The sequence below is a fragment of the Macrobrachium nipponense genome, chromosome 29, assembly GCF_015104395.2.
Source record: "Macrobrachium nipponense isolate FS-2020 chromosome 29, ASM1510439v2, whole genome shotgun sequence".
Taxonomy (NCBI): Eukaryota; Metazoa; Arthropoda; class Malacostraca; order Decapoda; family Palaemonidae; genus Macrobrachium; species Macrobrachium nipponense.
Genome location: NC_061092.1, coordinates 7,984,259 through 8,002,542, shown reverse-complemented (window position 1 = coordinate 8,002,542; position 18,284 = coordinate 7,984,259). Strand labels below are relative to the sequence as shown.

At 36.2% G+C, this 18,284-nt stretch overlaps 1 long non-coding RNA gene across 1 annotated transcript in view; it reads left to right on the top strand.

The window, feature by feature from the left end:
* Positions 1–544: 544 nt before the first annotated feature.
* LOC135205937 (uncharacterized) overlaps positions 545–18,284 on the top strand; it is a 170,572-nt gene continuing 152,832 nt past the window's right edge. Inside the window, exons 1-2 of the long non-coding RNA XR_010312635.1 lie at positions 545–694; positions 14,986–15,285. This is a non-coding gene — a long non-coding RNA (uncharacterized LOC135205937). The remainder of the gene's footprint in view (positions 695–14,985; positions 15,286–18,284) is intronic.

Below are 18,284 nucleotides of genomic sequence, written 5' to 3'. Positions count from 1 at the left end.
TCTCGGAAGTTAATTCTTAATTTATGGACACCAATTGGTGCTCCTGAACAATTAATATAGGCAAGGGAATTAATCGTTAGTTGACTATAGTTGGTTGCAAAATACTATTAACTTCATCCTTATAAATACATGCATACTGAAATAAGTGCAGTAATCTCTGGTGAATGCGTGAAATAAATGATGGTTCGTCTGTGTATGTGTACGAAAACACTCCTAATACTGTGGAGATTCCCAATGATTCGTCAGTTAAAGTGTAAATGTTGAATTAACTTGTGTGTGCTTTTCTCTTTCTCTGGAACCTGTGTAGAGGACTCGGCTTAGTACATATATCCATCCATATATATATATATATATATATATATATATATATATATATATATATATATATATATATATATATGATGGTATTTTGTATTTTCTGCACACATCTATTAGGAAAGTGGCTATGTGCAGGTTTAGTGATATCTGTCACCTTATCCTGGCGGGTGGCTGCTAAGTAACTCCTGTTTTTTTAAGACCAGTTACATTTCAGCCGGTACTAGGGGAGGTCGTGACGGTGTTACGAATCCACTGTTGTGCCCGTGTACCGTTTATTTCCCGTGAATTTAATAAGTTTGGCAGTAAATCTCAAGTCAAAGGGTTATTTTGGACTTCGCGAAGATGCAGTATGTCATTGTTTAACCAGACTTCTTTGGTGAGTGAGTGTAAGGCTGTGTTTATAAATATAGAATGTTTAGCTTGATGTGACGTCGTCCTTATAGGCCTAGGATGGGCTACCTTCATTTCTATAGTTCTGTAAACTTTGTTATTTGTATTATGGCTGTTATTGCTTTTAACAGAAATTACTGAGCTATTGGTGCTGTTTTTCAGTTCAGTATGAAAATGACGTGGTAATGTTTACGTCTTATGGAATTCAGTTGCCTACCGGCATGGCTGGCTTCGGTCTGGCCACCAAGGTACTATACTGGTAGCCGAGCCAAGCTGTTCACGAAATGTAGTTATGCAGATATACCCAAAGATTACAGATATCCTCATCTTGATTGAATTTAAATTACGCCTAGGTGGCCCAATCTTTCTATGGTTAGTCAAGGATCATTCGAGATATATTATTGCAAGGGCCCGTCATGACACAGCCTTGTGAATCGAAAACCAACCAACCAGCCAGACCCCATGTGCCTCATCGTCATTGACCATTGATGATAGGGATGCGGTTCTTACCCCATGCAAATTCCCTCACAGGGATTTATTTAGGCCTATGTGCAGATAGTATCATGCTTTGATCGGAGACATATATATATATCCCCAATGATGTAATATTTCCCTGATCGTAAGACCAGTCAGGCAACGAACGCGACACCACCTAACCGGACGGAAGGTTGGTAGAGCATCGAATTTGCCACGTAATAGGCCATGAAAATAATATAAACAGGTCATAATAACTCCGCGTCGGCTACTTCTTTGTAAATTACAGTTGAATATAGTATTTCGGTTGCTTATTAAGAATATACCGTTATTTTTTGTGGGGTGGGGGGGGGGGGGGGGGAGGGTCGACTTAATTAACCCCCATGAGCTTGTGCTAAACATTTGACGCCCCAATCCCTAGTTATTGTCAAGAATTACCATTTTGCATTCTCGTTTGCTAAGACTCATATCATCATATTGTAGGTTTTAGTCAAACAACTCCTACGTAACTTTCAGTGCACAAAAATCTACTGTACTGTACACATTGTTAGAATTAGCATAGACTTATAGGGGTACATTCATTTTGCAAGTTTATTTTTACAAATACAGTCATTACATGGGAAAATACTGCACAAAGGTTCATATCAGTTTTTACTTCTGATATTTTGTTTAGCTGGTCGTAGTGATATAAATTTGTCATCGGTACTTGGTTCTCCTCACTAAATATATAAAAATCATGAATGTAGACCTATATATATAGTTAGTGTGAGTATATTACGTTATATATATATATTATATATATAATATATATATATATATATATGTATGTATATATATATATATGATATATATATATATATATATATATATATATATATATATATATATATATATATATATACATATATATATATATATTCATTGTTTGCATGGATAAATACCTTCATAAGGCAGGGAAGTTCGTGATGAGTAGCACAGTAAGTGTAATGAATTTCAAAGGGATGTCAATCAGAAACCAATATATCGGAAACCTCTAAACCCCTGTGGTAGCATTTGGCATCTCGCATCTTATCCGCAAAGTCTAGCACGGCATCTGTTTTGCTTCTTCTCTGATTTACTGGCTTCAAAGTGGCTGTAAGGTTTACGTAATTAAATTTTTGAAGCTATATATCTCATGTAATTGAAATTTTACTCGTAAATTGCAACAGAACAGATTTGTCACGCAAGAGCTTCACCGTGCATCTGAAGGACCATGCATCTTGGTATAAAATTGTTCGCTAGGCTGAGTTACGTTTCAAAGGGATATTTTTAAGCGAAACATATACTGCACAAATAGTTCATCTCAGCAAATTTAATCACATTTTTTTTTTTTTTTTTATTTGCATTAAACCATCGCTTTGTACATTCAAAACTTCGCTTCCAAGTCTCATTCTCAATCTTTTGCGCACAACCTGCCACCCGTTCAGTGTTTCCCCTTCTCCTCTCACCCTAACATCATCTGTTATATTTTCTCCCAAATACCTTTTGCGGATCAAGCGCTTCCATTCTATTACCTTCCATATTAACATTCATTGCACCTTCGTCCTGGTTTCCGCTCACCCTCGCCCTGCTCAGTGACAGCGTCAGGGCCCCGTAATTCCTACAGTTTCTTCTGTCTCTCTTTTACCTTTATATGACAGAAAAATATTTTCCTCTCATACACTCACGCACATTGTGTAATATATATATATATATATATATATATATTTATATATATATATATATATATATATATATACATACACATACTTACATACATACATACATACATACATACATACATACATGCGATTTAACGATACTTGAGAGCAAATTAACTTCCTAGAATTTTAATGCAATACTCCAATGTACAAACATAATCCACCTATATATTTGTCAATTTCTTTATCTATCTATCCATCTAGACACACGCACTATATATATATATATATATATATATATATATATATATATATATATATATATATATGTTGTGTGTGTATAGATAGATAAATAGATCAACAGATAGATAGGTAAAGTCTGTGTGCATGTGGAAATATTGCATTAATTCACGGATGGTAATTTGCCCTTTAAGTATTGCTAATATTTTTTCTCCAAATGTCCCGTTAAATTCCAAAGGTGATCGTGAAAGTTCAAGACGAACTGATATTTTCCTTTTTGGTTTCATCAGAGCAGATTTTACGAATCGGGAAGAGGTACAAGTGAAGTGTTCTATTGCTTATTTGTGGGTTAACGATTCCGTGAAATGTGCAACCACAAAATTTTTTTCAGTCAATAAAGTGAGAGAGGTCAGTGACAAGTCATGTAATTGGGAAATAAAGTTCTGGAGTGGTTCTGCATAAACATATAGCTTCTTTTACGTTTTTAAATTTTGAACGTAGCCTAACTGACCTTACTGTGAGTTTGGCAAGCGTATTCTCTCAACTGCTGATCAAGTTCTACACTTAACATATTATGCTGTGACTTTTCGGCAAATGTAAAGTTATGCGTCCATGTAGATCGTTGTGTTAGCCTTCAAAGAACGTGAATATATCTAATTGTAGTGTACATGTTGGAATATATGGACGGAAAAGGAGAGCCATGTTAAGCTGCATAAATAAACTTGTTTTGTGGACGCACGTACCTTATAGGCCTATGTATGGTATACCGCTGGGCCCCTACTTGTATACAAAGTATGATGTGTATCTCCCTTCACTGCCCATGTTGGTCCCCTATTCAAACCTTGTGTTATTTCTGTCTGCGTTTTAACTCTTCAAAATAGAGAGAGAGAAAGGGCGTAACGAGATATGTGGAATATTGTTCTGTTCTGAACTATTGTGCCTTCAAAGTTGACTACAGCACTGCCACAAAGCCAAACCTCGCAAGGTTCAGAACTTTGTAAAGCGGAAATGGAGTATTTTGATTTAATTTCCTAACTCTTCTCTCCTTTTCAAAAACCATTTCCAAAGCTATTTGCCAAGCCGAATTCTCCTCTTTCAAGTTTTGTGTACTAAAGCTTGCGTGTTTTTCCATCTGAAAAACATAATTTCTTCGGCCCATTGTTTAACTCTGATTCATTCCTATCTGCTTATAGGCTCTTACTAACGCTATGTATGTCTTCTCGTGACATGTCTGTCCGCTAGGGAATCATTATGATTAATTATATGTTATTATTAATTATATGTTATTATTGTTCAGTCACATGGAGCAGATCAAAATTCCATGAACTTGTTAAGGAGGTCCCATAGATCAGATTAAGTACCTTTGAAGTTGGCGTTGAGTGGGTCGCGAATCCAGGTAGAAAGGTCACAGGAAAAAGGTCACATATTTCGTAGATAGTGACCCGCAAGGGTTTTAATCCGGTATGTATATACCCACCTTTGCGGCGTGTTCAATACAAGCTCGATGGGGATTAAAATAAAAAAAAATAAAGAGGAGACTTTAAGTGAATGAATTTTTTCATAGCCAAAATTGTATTTTTTTTTTCTTCCTTTAACTTTTTGTCCTGTGACTCTATTACCGACCCAAATACCACCTAACCACCCAGATCTGTGGCAAATTCTATTTTGGGAAATGCATCTATACATATACATATACGTATTTAATTATGTACAGTATATATATTTAATTTTTTAATATATGATATATTTATATATTATATATTATATATATATATTTATAGAATATATATTATCTATATACATATATATTTTATATATATATATTTATATATATATATATATATATATATATATAATCTATATCATTTATATATATATATATATATATATATATATATATATATATATATATATATATATTATGTATTGTGGATACTTACATCCGTATCAGTTGCGAAGTCTGAGGTTACCATTCTCCTATACTTTAAAAAAGTTTTTTTTTTCTCTCACATTTCGAGCAGCGCTTAGTACGCCATGCCATCGATGGCTAGATTGTACGAAACGAGCGGGTGTATAGAAGATCCATAAAAGAACCCTCTGTTCATTAAAGGAAAACCATTTTCTTTCGCAGTTTTATATCCCAATTTTTAGCGGTCTTGCCGTGAAATGGCTAGAAGTAACCTTCTATTGGACAGTGAACTTGAGTGCTTCGATATTCCAGTATTTCCTCTGCCTCATTTTGGGTTTTAGGAGCTGCTATAGCCTAGCTGGTCTTTCCCCCCTCCCCCCCTTCAGTATCACCTTTGAAAGAAGAGAGATTGAAGGAGACGAGATGATGAAGTAGAGCAAAAGAAAAAAGTATCGTACAAACTGTCTCTGATGGATTAGTATATTTTCAGGAGGGTACAGCAAATGGCTCGTAAATTTGTCATTATTGATGAAAATTAATTGAAAATTTATCATTTTGACTGTCAGTTTGACTAGATTTTTTTTCTTGTAACACATACACTTACGTATGTATGTATGTATGTATGTATGTATGTATGTATGTATGTATGTATGTATGTATGTATGTATGTATATGTGTAGAAGAGATGTAGGATACACGTCTGTGATATCGGAAGAGGAATTGAAATTAGAGCAAGTTTCAGTTTGCAGATATCATGGTCTCTGAAAATATGGTTTGTAAGGGCAAGGCAAATTGGTGGGACGAATGACAGAACAGGTGATGAAAGGAAGGCAACTCTAAGGCATGAAATTTTGGTTGACGAGACGAATGTGTAGGGAATTAAAAGATAGAAAAGCTGAGAGGATTATTGAGGGCAATCCTCTGTGGATGTTGAATGCAAGTAAACGGAGAAGGTCAAAGATAATTAGACCAATTTCGTGCGCAGTGAATGCCGGTAAATGATGTTGCACAACGGTTAGCTGTTAGATGATAAGGTAGATAAGAGTGTTTGAATTTGATTTGGTCACGTGGACAGAATGGATGGAAATTAATTGGTGAAAAGATTATACATATTCGAAGACGTGAGACGAAGAAGAGGGAGGCGTAGAAATGCATGTTCAAAACTTAGTAGAGGTTCTGGAGTAGAAACACCAAAAATCCAGAAGGAACGCGATCGTTTTCAACATAGGGCTGCTGCGTGGTATACAATGTTTAGAGGGACTTTTTGAGTTGCTGATGTGATTTCTTTGTAGGTCTGGGAAATCTATTTTGTTGAAGGTTATATATATATATATATATATATATATATATATATATATATATATATATATATATATATATATATATAAGGCCTAGGGTTTTTGATTAATAATATATTGTCCATGTGTTCCCTTTGACCTATGGAATGTGGAGAACAGTGTAGAGGTAACGACCCGAGAGTAGCTGAACAATGAGTTTCTAGGGATGGCGTGAGATAAAAATGCTTAGTTCGACAAGTCAATGCACGACAGTTTATGAACTCTTTTCAAAGTGCCTTTGTGAAACTGGATGCAGCTAGAACCGTAAGGCGCTAACGAAGTGTGCGTGTGCACCTCTTTCTGTTAAAAGAGTGTTATACCCAAGCCTATGGGAGATTTTGACAGAGGGTCTTCAAGTCACAGGCAAGATGCCGTGGCATTCGCCGGGAGTTTTTTATTAACTGTGTTTAAGTGTCTGGCTGTTTGGGTGAGTGTTGAGTTACTTTAGCCAAAGAGTGGCTTATTATCCGTTTGACATTTTTTATGATAATAGCCAATGTTTCATCTATGATTGTCAATCTTGTGTGTGTACTTACCGGGATGTGTTCTGTATCTTTGAAACAGACGGTTCTGGAATGCAGGGGGACAAAGAATTCCCAGAGGGGTGTAGACTTTTTTTGGTGACTAGACAATGTACTGTTTCGGGGTTTTTTGGGTTAGTCTGTAAGACTGGATTACTTGATTGATTGATTGATTTATTCGTTGTTAATAAACGTTAATGTTATGATGCAACTCTCTCATTTTCATTACCTGTTAGAATGGAGAGAGGTGTCGGTGCTAGAGAGAGAGAGAGGGGGGGAGAGAGGGATTGCTGAGAGAGAGAGAGAGAGAGAGGCTGTGTGTGTAATGCTGTGTGTGGGTTTGCCTTCCGCTCGTGTCTCATGCTTACCTAATGAATAATGGGGGGTGGGTGGGGGGGGGATCCCCCCATTAACAGTGGTGGCAGGCGGTGAAAAAAGGGTATGAAAGTTTTTTTTTCTTTTTTATGCCTAGGAACGCCAATGGAGAGATATGGGTGACCAGTTAGGGGTTATGACTTAGCGATAGTTTTCGAACGACAAAGCCTTTGTGGGATTGTGGAAAATCGTTAAACTGTTAGTTTTCAGTTACTTAGTGAGAAAAAATGAGAAAATATCTGTCTGTTAACTGTGCTAAAGGGAGGGAAGGATTTTATTGGACTCAGCATTTTTCCCAGGGAGTCAGCCTAGAAGCAGTGAGCGCACCCAGTATGACTTTTGCTTGTGTAATGACGAGTGTATTCCGAGATGGCCGTGCGGGTGTTGTGTTTAGTGCATATATCACTGCCGCGTTTTTCGAGTTCCTTTTGTTCCCATTATGGAGTGGTGAGTGTTAAAAACTATTGTTTATCAAAGGGGAGGGTTTTTGGGTTTTTAAAGGGTTTTAAATATTTCAGGGTTATGGGATTGGTTCAAGAGGTCAAAAATTTTTCTTGTCTTTGCCCCATAGTGATGTGTTTTCTTTATTTGCACGTGTTTATAATAGACGTATTCGCCTTTGTTTAAACACATAAGAGTGTATTAAGATGTATTTATGCATGTGAACTGTGCTTAGATAAGCATACTTGGCTTAGAGACCGAGCGGCCACAATTTTACGGGCTCAGCACATTTCTGCAGAGAGGCGCGTTGTATTGCGAGGGTACTACTGGCCTCCCCAAGAGGGCATTGCGAGATGGGTACTAGTGTATACCTTGGGAGGGGGTCCTCAGACACTGTTCAAGGGGAGATGGGGGTACTACTGGTCTGCCTCGGGGGAGTGTCAATGCTCGGGGGGGAGAAACCTTTTTTTTTTCTCAGTGTTGGTGAACTCCCCCTTTCCCTTTTTTTTTCTTTGTGTTGGGGTATGGGTTTGCCCTTGACATTGGATGCTAAGATATCAGCTGATTGATTAGTTGATGAAGTGAAACGCCCGTAGTGTTTTTTTTTTTTAGAAAAGAAATTTTTTTTTCTCTCTCTTGGAGGAAGAGAAAAGGAAATAAAAAGAGAATTGAAATGCATTGTATGGGTGTGTTTTACTTGTGCCTTCGAAGACACAAATATATTGGGGAGACACAGATTATTTTTTTTATTGTGTTGGAGAAATTACTTTGAAATGCCGATGATTGGTGTTATATCTGTGTTGTGTGGCAATGGTGTTATGTCATGGTGTATGCTGGAGAAATTGTATGTCATAGGATTCAGCAATACTAGTGTATGCTATTTGAATTCACCCTTACTTGAGATTTTTGCAAGAGAATTGTTGCTATGAAGAGTTATTATTATTATTATTATTATTGATAATTATTATACTTGAGATGTGTCACGGGAGGGTTGCTTAAGTATAATTATCATTACGGGAGAATTGTTTTACGAGAGATTTGAGATATTTCATGGGAGATTATTTAATAATTATTACAGATAATTATTCATGGATAATTATTACAAGGAATTAATGGGAGAAGTCTTGTGTTAATTATTTGTTGAGTTTTTGTAACTTTGGAGAATATTTTCAGTGATTCACGGGGATGAGTTTTGCTGAATCTTGATGAATCTGACTGAATCTTGGTGAATTGTTGTGAAACTTGCTGAACTTTTGCTGAGTTTTGTGCTGAATTCCTTGGAGAATGGACAAGCATTGACATTGGTGATATTTTTTTTTTGTACTGATACTAGTGATTTTGATGATAGCAGTTTTTTGGTGATTTTGTGATAATGATACTTCTGATACTGATTTTTTATATACTAATACGTGGGAGCTGTAATGCTATCAAAGGAGGTGAAATCTTTTTTTGAATATGGGAGGAACTAACAACACATTATTTTAGTTTTTTTTCCTTTTTTTTATGAGTTCAGCAGATAATTTCTTGACATCTAGTGAGTTACAGGAGATAGTGAACAAGGCCGTTGATTTTTCTTTTCTCCTTTTTTGGAAATTAGCCATCGCTGACACAAGTTTTTTTTACCATGAGTGAATTTGAATTTGTTTTTTCTCTCCAGTTGGTGTGAATATTTTTTAATATCTCAGTTCATGACTTAGAGTCATTGTTCGGGAACGTGTTTGTGTTTCAGCTATTTTGATGCTGCAGAGAAATATACGGGAGAATTCTTGCATGTTTTGAATGCATACGTAATGGCACTACATTTTTTCTCTGGATATTTATGTTCCAGAAATTGTGAGTTTTCTTGCACAATACCTTTGTTGTATTTGTGACAACTTTGCGAAAGATAGGAAACTTGGTTAAGTTTTCTAGTGGCTTATGTCGTAGTGCATATGGAGAAGTCTTGGCTAAGACACTTTGAATTTGGAGTTCTGTTATAATGAGTTGTGGCACATTGGTGATTTTTTCTAGAATTTTCTAGACAGTTTTATTTGCGGAGTTTTGCCCTTTTTTTTAGCAGTTATGCTAAACGGAGAGAGTTTTTACAGTTTTTGACTATAACATTGAGTTATTCTCTGGAGAATTGAGATATACTATTTGGAGTTATAATTGAGATATATTTGGAGTTATAATTTGGAGGTATATATTATTTTGGAGTTATGATTTGAGATATAATATATTGGAGATGTATTTTTGGCCATTTTTGATATTTGCCAATGTGGTATGAGCTATGTTTAGTTCAATTATTTTGCAGCCATCTTTGTTGCAAATGGAGACACATTTTTTTGGAGATTATGGGGCAATATTTGTGAGTGTGTGAGTTAGTTGCCTTGAGTGCACATTTTTTGGAGATATATTTTTTGGAGCCTTGTTTTGTTCCACATGGAGTTATTGGGGAAATAGAGGTAAATATTTTGTATTTGCCGAAATAGAGGTGATTATTCTCTATTCCTGGAGTGGTGGTTTTTTTTTTATTTATGGCTATTGGAGAAATAAGAGAGAAATATAAGGGGGTTGGTTATTAACCAAATGGAGGAAATATTTTTATAACCGGAGTGGTGTTATTATTAATATGGTGTCTCATAATTATATATGGAGTTGGAATTAATCTTTGGCGGGTGACCCTTTTTTTTTTTTTTTTTTTTTTGTGGTTATGGGAGTTTTTTGCGAGACAAGAGAATTTATTTCTTTGCTTGGTTCTCTTTTTTGGTTTCGTGACTATTTAGAGGCGAATGGCATTACTGCATTACGAGTCATTTGGAGATGTGTGCATTTTTTATGTTCACAAGTGTATTATTTTTGGAGAAATATAATTTGGGGCAAAGTCATGTTGAGAGAATAAGTCTTCGAGACAAATTTTTGAACACATTAGTCATATCCTGGAGTTAATTCTGTGAAATGTGTCTGTTAGACGTTTTTTTTGAGAATCATGAGTTTCCAAACTTGTGTGTCTGACTAGACAATTTTTTATGCTGATGTTAGAGCATATGTCCGCAGGCGATTTTTCTGCTGACAAGCGATGTGATGAGCGCTATGCTGTTTCTTTTCTTCTGATGATGATAGATCAGAATTTCTGCAATATCTGGAAATGTTGACAATAGCATTTCACGAAAGCGCATGGGTAAGAGTTTGCTTTCTGGCAAATTCCATAACTTTACATGGAGCATTTCTTGGGGAAAAACGCGGAAGTTATGCATATTATACATGTATTATGTATTTTGTGATTGGGGAAACCTACTTGTGATTATCTGTTTATTTTTTTTTCTTCTTTTTCCTACGAGAGATTTAATTGGGGGATTGAGCTTAAGTAGCATTTCTTTTTTACCGGGAGATGTAATTTTTCGGGGGTTGTTGCTTACGTAAATGGGAGTTTGACATTAAGTCTCATTGTGATTAATTATTGAGCAGTAAAGGGGTTTTTGCTGTTAAAAGTTGGAGATTTTTACTGATTTTGTGGGTTGTTCAGATATCAGAGCTTGAGAGAACATATTTTGGGTCTGGGTGTGTTATGTGATTCTTTTTTTTCCTTGGGTTCATTACGATTTTTTTTCTTTTTTTTCTTCTTTTTTTTTCTCTTGTGAGCACATTCGAGTTTGAAATGTGAGTACAGAAGTCCGTGGAGTTGCTGTGATTTCTGAGTTGTGTGTGTGCTGATGTGTGAGTTTGGAGAATTGAGTTGGAGAACTTGATGTTTTTTTTCTTTGAGAGTTATGATGATGACTTATGATTTAGTAGTCATATTAAGGGAGTTAATTGGGAGATGTTCAGTTAGTATTTCTGACTTTTTGAGATCATTGTTTGATAGAAGTAGTATGTCTGGGTTAATTTTCTTAGATTGACCAGAGACTTGACTGACATACTAACACCAAAAAGTCGTTTCCCGACTCCAGCAAGACGTCCACCAGCTGCGTGCAGAGAGGTTGCTGCCGTGTTGCCCAGGGTGATTACAAGAGTTTCCACGTGGGTGATCAAGAGAGTCCTACAGCGTGTCTTTTGGGGATCTGCAGAAGCCGTGAGAAGTCTTCTACAATGAGGGAGGCATTCCGTCTTCCTACAGCCTGCTACAGTCTACTGTCTGTGCAGCTACTTGCAGACAAGCAAAGAGGGATATTCAAGAAATGCAGAAAAAATGAGAGAAAATGCGCCTAGTGTTATTTGGGGATATAAGAGTAACAGACTTTATTTTATAATGCCATAGACGTGCAGTTATTTCGTATATTTTATTTTAAGCCGGCCAGTGTGTTTTGTATTTTGCTAGGCGGGGGCTAGCATATGGGGTGGCCGAGCATCTGTAAGGCCTAGGGTTTTTGATTAATAATATATTGTCCATGTGTTCCCTTTGACCTATGGAATGTGGAGAACAGTGTAGAGGTAACGACCCGAGAGTAGCTGAACAATGAGTTTCTAGGGATGGCGTGAGATAAAAATGCTTAGTTCGACAAGTCAATGCACGACAGTTTATGAACTCTTTTCAAAGTGCCTTTGTGAAACTGGATGCAGCTAGAACCGTAAGGCGCTAACGAAGTGTGTGTTCGTATGTGCGTGTGCACCTCTTTCTGTTAAAAGAGTGTTATACCCAAGCCTATGGGAGATTTTGACAGAGGGTCTTCAAGTCACAGGCAAGATGCCGTGGCATTCGCCGGGAGTTTTTTATTAACTGTGTTTAAGTGTCTGGCTGTTTGGGTGAGTGTTGAGTTACTTTAGCAAAAGAGTGGCTTATTATCTGTTTGACATTTTTTATGATAATAGCCAATGTTTCATCTATGATTGTCAATCTTGTGTGTGTACTTACCGGGATGTGTTCTGTATCTTTGAAACAGACGGTTCTGGAATGCAGGGGGACAAAGAATTCCCAGAGGGGTGTAGACTTTTTTTGGTGACTAGACAATGTACTGTTTCGGGGTTTTTTGGGTTAGTCTGTAAGACTGGATTACTTGATTGATTGATTGATTTATTCGTTGTTAATAAACGTTAATGTTATGATGCAACTCTCATTTTCATTACCTGTTAGAATGGAGAGAGGTGTCGGTGCTAGAGAGAGAGAGAGGGGGGGGAGAGAGGGATTGCTGAGAGAGAGAGAAGAGAGAGGCTGTGTGTGTAATGCTGTGTGTGGGTTTGCCTTCCGCTCGTGTCTCACGCTTACCTAATGAATAATGGGGGGTCGGGGAATCCCCCCATTAACATATATATATATATATATATATATATATATATATATATATATACACACACACACACACACACACACATATATATATATATAATATATATATATATATGTGACAGGTAAAAATGTTCTGTTACAACAGAATTCCATCTAATAAAAGGAGCCCGTAAAAACGCCAAAATATAGAGAGGAAAGAAAATACTATATTCAGAGACTTGCTGTCTCCTTCTTCAGGTAGATGAAATCTACCTGAAGAGGGAGACAGCAGTTTCTGAAATATAGTATTTTCTCTTTATATTTTGGCGTTTTTATGGCTCCTTTTATTATATATATATATATATATATACATATATATATATATATCATAAATGTATGTATGTATGCGCTTGTATTTGTATATGTAAATATGTATGTGCGTGTGTATGTGTGTGTGGGTGTGAGACATTCACACAGCTCTCCACAAGTTAATGTATTTTCTCAGTAATTCTCTGTACACTTCTGATAACGATATGATGACAACAGTAAAATTAAGAAAGGGAAATACAGTATAGTATGATGCGCAATATTCATCTCTCGCAGAGGAATGTTCCTCAAAACTTACCATGTCATTAAGCGACACCAAATCCCCATGGATGATGAAGGAAATGAAAAAAAAAAAAAAGATGACAGATACCGAATGACTGAACAACAAATCCGATTCCTCAGAACTTCTGTGAGAAAGATCCCCCCCCCACCGTTACCAAATTTGGAACTGGCGCAAAACTTCTCTCGTGATGAACACGTCATCGCGTCCGATAAGTTTCGAGGAAAGTTCCGTTGTAGCTCGGTAATAAATCGCCCCTTTCTGTCTGGGCGTCGTTCTCTGATCATACTTATCTCTAATTGAAAGTCACCTCGTGTTCTCCGGGTCACGATGCAGGTGACCGCCTCGCCGGAAGGACGATTTATTTATACGATAACGGAAAGTCAGACGGGATTTAGCGTTATCTGCGAATCAGTCGGTGTGGTCTTTATAAAAACGAGAGTTTTTTTTTTTTTTTTTTTTTTGATGCTGGGTTTTATTAAGGTGAATTCCAAGAATTTCCTTCTATAGTACAGTCATTCAGGTGCATATGATAAACGAAAGACCAGATATTCATTAGTAAAGCCAGGTGTCTGTGTGTATATGTGTATATACTGTATATACATATACTGTATACATAAATACATATACTTGCATATATATGTATGTATGTAGTATTTATATATACATATAGGTATATACTCTAGTATATACATATGTACATACATGCATATATATGCATGTATGTATATAAAAATTATAAACAAATGACTAGTAAGATCATTGTGTGATTTACATATGCATAAAAAGTTATGGCAAGATTGCTGCGTGTTTATTAAAGTTTTTAAATTAGATGAAAACATGCACTTACAAAAGTTTTATATGATTTTTGTACTTTGAATGAAAAAAAAAGAGTTAGAAATTGCCCAAACCTCAGTTCTGACTGAGAATATGTCATGTTTTTGGCAAATAAAGCATTGGTTTTTTTCTGGTTTCATGGTACGGTCCTAACTTTTGATAACTTGTGCCGGTCCCTAATTTTCTGTTTCATATAAATGAATAGTTTATTTATTTAAACAAAGACACTGATTTAGGAAGTTTTTGGTGCCAAAATCATATTTATTAAATGACTATGAGACTAAACCGACTCAAAATATTTGTTTTCCCTGATACATAAAAGTTTTCGTAATGTTTTCACAAATATTATGTTGCTTTCTTTGTATACAGATATAGAATTTGCTCATTTTTGCAATGTCAATACTTATTTTTATTTGGGGGGCGGGCGATTTTTCGTGAATTGATTTCTACATGATTGATGAATGGAATTACTATGCCAAACGGTGTGCTAATTGCTCAGTTACAGCTATCGGTAATTTCTTGTTTCATTTATTTATCTCCTTTTTTTCTGTTTAGTTTTGTGGACCAGGTTATCGAAACCTAATAGTATATAGTATATTTTTATATTTATTCATAACACCGTATGTGTATAAAGATATATATACAGGTGTATTAAATGAAACCCCTCTTTCGCAGCCACCCAGATGACGCGCGAAGCAGTGATGGGACTGTGGCTGGGATGTCAGTTGCGTGGTAGCTGCTTGAGGGAGAGGTCGGTCTCCATCTCTCTCCCTCTCTCTCTATCAAGACTTGCGCGCTCGTCTGACTTCGGCTCCTAAGGAGAAACTTTTATAATTGTAAGACTAGTGCAGGAATATATCTGGAATCGTCTCGATTTCTCATGTGCTTCGTTAGAGAAGAATTAAATTATGGCCACGATATTCAGATGAGAATTTGGAGGAAAATGAAGGGAGTTGAAGACTTCTTATGCAGAAGGTATGTGATGTAACAAGTACTTAAGTAGGCCTGTCCGTAAATGGTTTGTAACATGAGGTAGAATGCTCAGTTAATGACTTTTAGAAGACTTATATGACACTGAAAATAATCCTCAATGAATGCAAGTTAGTCACATAAACGGGAAAAGTTTTTTTTTCATTACTTTGCACTTACATTATTTGCGTTCTGAAACGAATGAAAGTTTTTGAAAAAAAGGGTTGTCGAGGAATGGCTTACTTTTTGAAGCCTCTCCGGTGTTTTGGAAACACAGCAGCTTCGGTTGGGGTCGATACTATATATTTTTGTGGGTTGGTCGAGGGCTAGGAGACATGAATTCAATTTATCCTTAGTGGTTTCAGATTTGCGAAGGTTTTAATTTACATATAAAACGGCCAGTCAGATTATGTGAAGCACTGAACCCGTCAAAACTCCTTTTCTTGCCACATGATATTCACAGAATATCTCAAGAAGGTATGCATAGAATTCTGTAAAACTGCAGAAATATTTAGGAGCCCCATCTTTCGAGCTGATTAACTTCTGGCAGAAATCTGCCCAGAGTTGAGCCTGTCAGTTCTTTGTCACTTTCTCCTGAAAGGTTATCATCCATCTCAAGAGGGTTCCACATGAAACATCTGTCGAATTTCATCAGATTCTTCTCTCTCTCTCTCTCTCTCTCTCTCTCTCTCTCTCTCTCTCTCTCTCTCTCTCTCTCTCTCTCTGTGAGATGCTTCGCTAACACAGACATGACAGTCTGGGAAAAACTTAACTTGCTGTGAACTTTGCTTGTCTTAATGCTTTTATTCCAGATATAGTAAATGATTCTTAAATTCGAATTTTTATCAGTTATGAAGGCAAGAAAGATTATATAGAGTAATTCTTGTTTGTAAGAGATAACTATTTATTATTATGATTATTACTAGTATTATTATGATTATTACTAGTATTCATAGCAGCAGCAGCAGTAGTAGAAATAATGGTAGAAAATGTTGGTAGCAGAGGCAGTTTAGAATGTTAATTGGCACCGTGTGGAAATCGTTCGAGAGTTAGAGTTAATTGGCATTGAGAGGAAATCCTACGCATTCCGCTTTTGGCCTATAGTAATACACCTCTTTGTTATTCTGGCAGGCTCATTATTTTTTGAGTCGGGTCTTACTGAAAGGGAGATCTGTCCCTAGAGTGAAAAAGAGCTTGTGGAAGAGAAACCCTACCCTACAGAATTTCTGTACATTTCAACCGTGGGGCTTGAATTCCAAATAAGGGCTCTAATGAGGTTTTATGCATTTTTATTTGACTCTAAGAGGATTTCCTCTGTAAGTAAATTGTGTCGAGTGTGATTTTTAGTTTTCTGAAAAGTGAACCATTAAACCATTGTGCTGGCTTTGTCTGTGTCCGTCCGCGCTCTTTCTATCAGCCCCAGATCTTGAAAACTACTGAGGCTAGAGGGCTTCAAATTGGTATGTTGATCATCCACCCTCCAATCATCAAACATACCGAATTGCAGCTCTCTAGCCTCAGTAGATTTAATTTAATTTTATTTTATTTAAGGTTAAAGTTAGCCATAATCGTGCTTCTGGCAACGCAACAACACAGGCCACCTCGGCCAGCTGAGAGTTTCATGTGCCGCGGCTCATTCAGTATTATATACCAAGACCGCCGGAAGCTAGATCTATTTTCGGTGCCCTTGATTAGACGATGCACAGAAAACTCGATTGTGCCGAAGAAACTTCGTTTTTTTTTTTTTTTTTTTTTTTTTTTTTTTTTTTTTTTTTTTTTCTACTTGCGTTTCGTCTTTTACAGTGGTTGGAGTATTTAAAAGAAATTTGAAGCTTGCTTATTCATTTTTAAAGCCACCTCCGTGTTGAGAGCCTGGATTTTGGTAATGAAAATAAGAAGGCTTAGCATTTTCTTTTAAAAAATGAAGGGTCGTGGATTTCTGTATATACTGGACAGTAATACATAAAAACCCATTAAAAATATAAATAAGTTTTTTTTAACACACTTTTATTAAAATGCACTAAAAAATTAGATTTAGGCTTACTCTAATGATACTTAATCATTCATCCTAAGTTGCTTATTTCCTTGGGGTTTATATTTCCTTCTTTTTGGTTGATGATCTGACGTTTGCGAGTGGATGATTTACAAAAGGTATGTCTTTGAACCTTCATATATCGTGGGAATAACACTGACAAATCTTTCGTGAATTTTAATTTCAAGAATTAAGGAAAGATTTGATGAAAACCTTATATATATAGTTCACTGTCTGCTTTATCAGCATAGCTTTAGTTGCCGTTCATAGGTCACTTTATCAACATAGCGTTTGTTACAAGCCACTGTTCACTTTAACAGCATAGCTTTAGCTACAATTCATAGTTCACTTTAGCAACATAGCTTTAGTTTACAATTAATTGTTCACTTTAACAACATAGCACTAGTTTACATTTAATTGTTCACTTTAACAACATAGCTTTAATTACAATTCATTGTTCACTTTAACAACATAACCATAGTTACATTCAGTGTTCATTTCAATAAGATAGCTTTAGTTACAATTCATCATTCACTTTAACAACATAACTGTAATTAGTCAAACTCCTTAAATTCACATTGAAATCAAATTCGTTTATATTCAAATAACGGCCCAAAAGCGCTTTTCCTCTTCAATTGGAAACAGATGAGAAAAGGCGAAGTAAAAATAATTGCATAAAGGAACTCGACTTTAGGGGATGAAAAGGGTGGCAAAAGACGAATGTATTTTTCTGTGCCAGGAACGAAGTGGGGACTTTTTTTTAGCCTTTGTGTTCCTCGAGAGTCTCTCTCTCAAAAGAGGGGTGCATAAGATGAATACTTGTAGAATGGTTTACCATTTCCCCCGGAACTTCATTTTCATATTTATCCCATCAGGGTATGAGATGGCGCGAATATCTTTGCATCAGTTTTCATCAGGTGCTCAAAGATACTTCGAAATCTCATCTCACTGTCTTCAGTCCTTCATTGTGTGT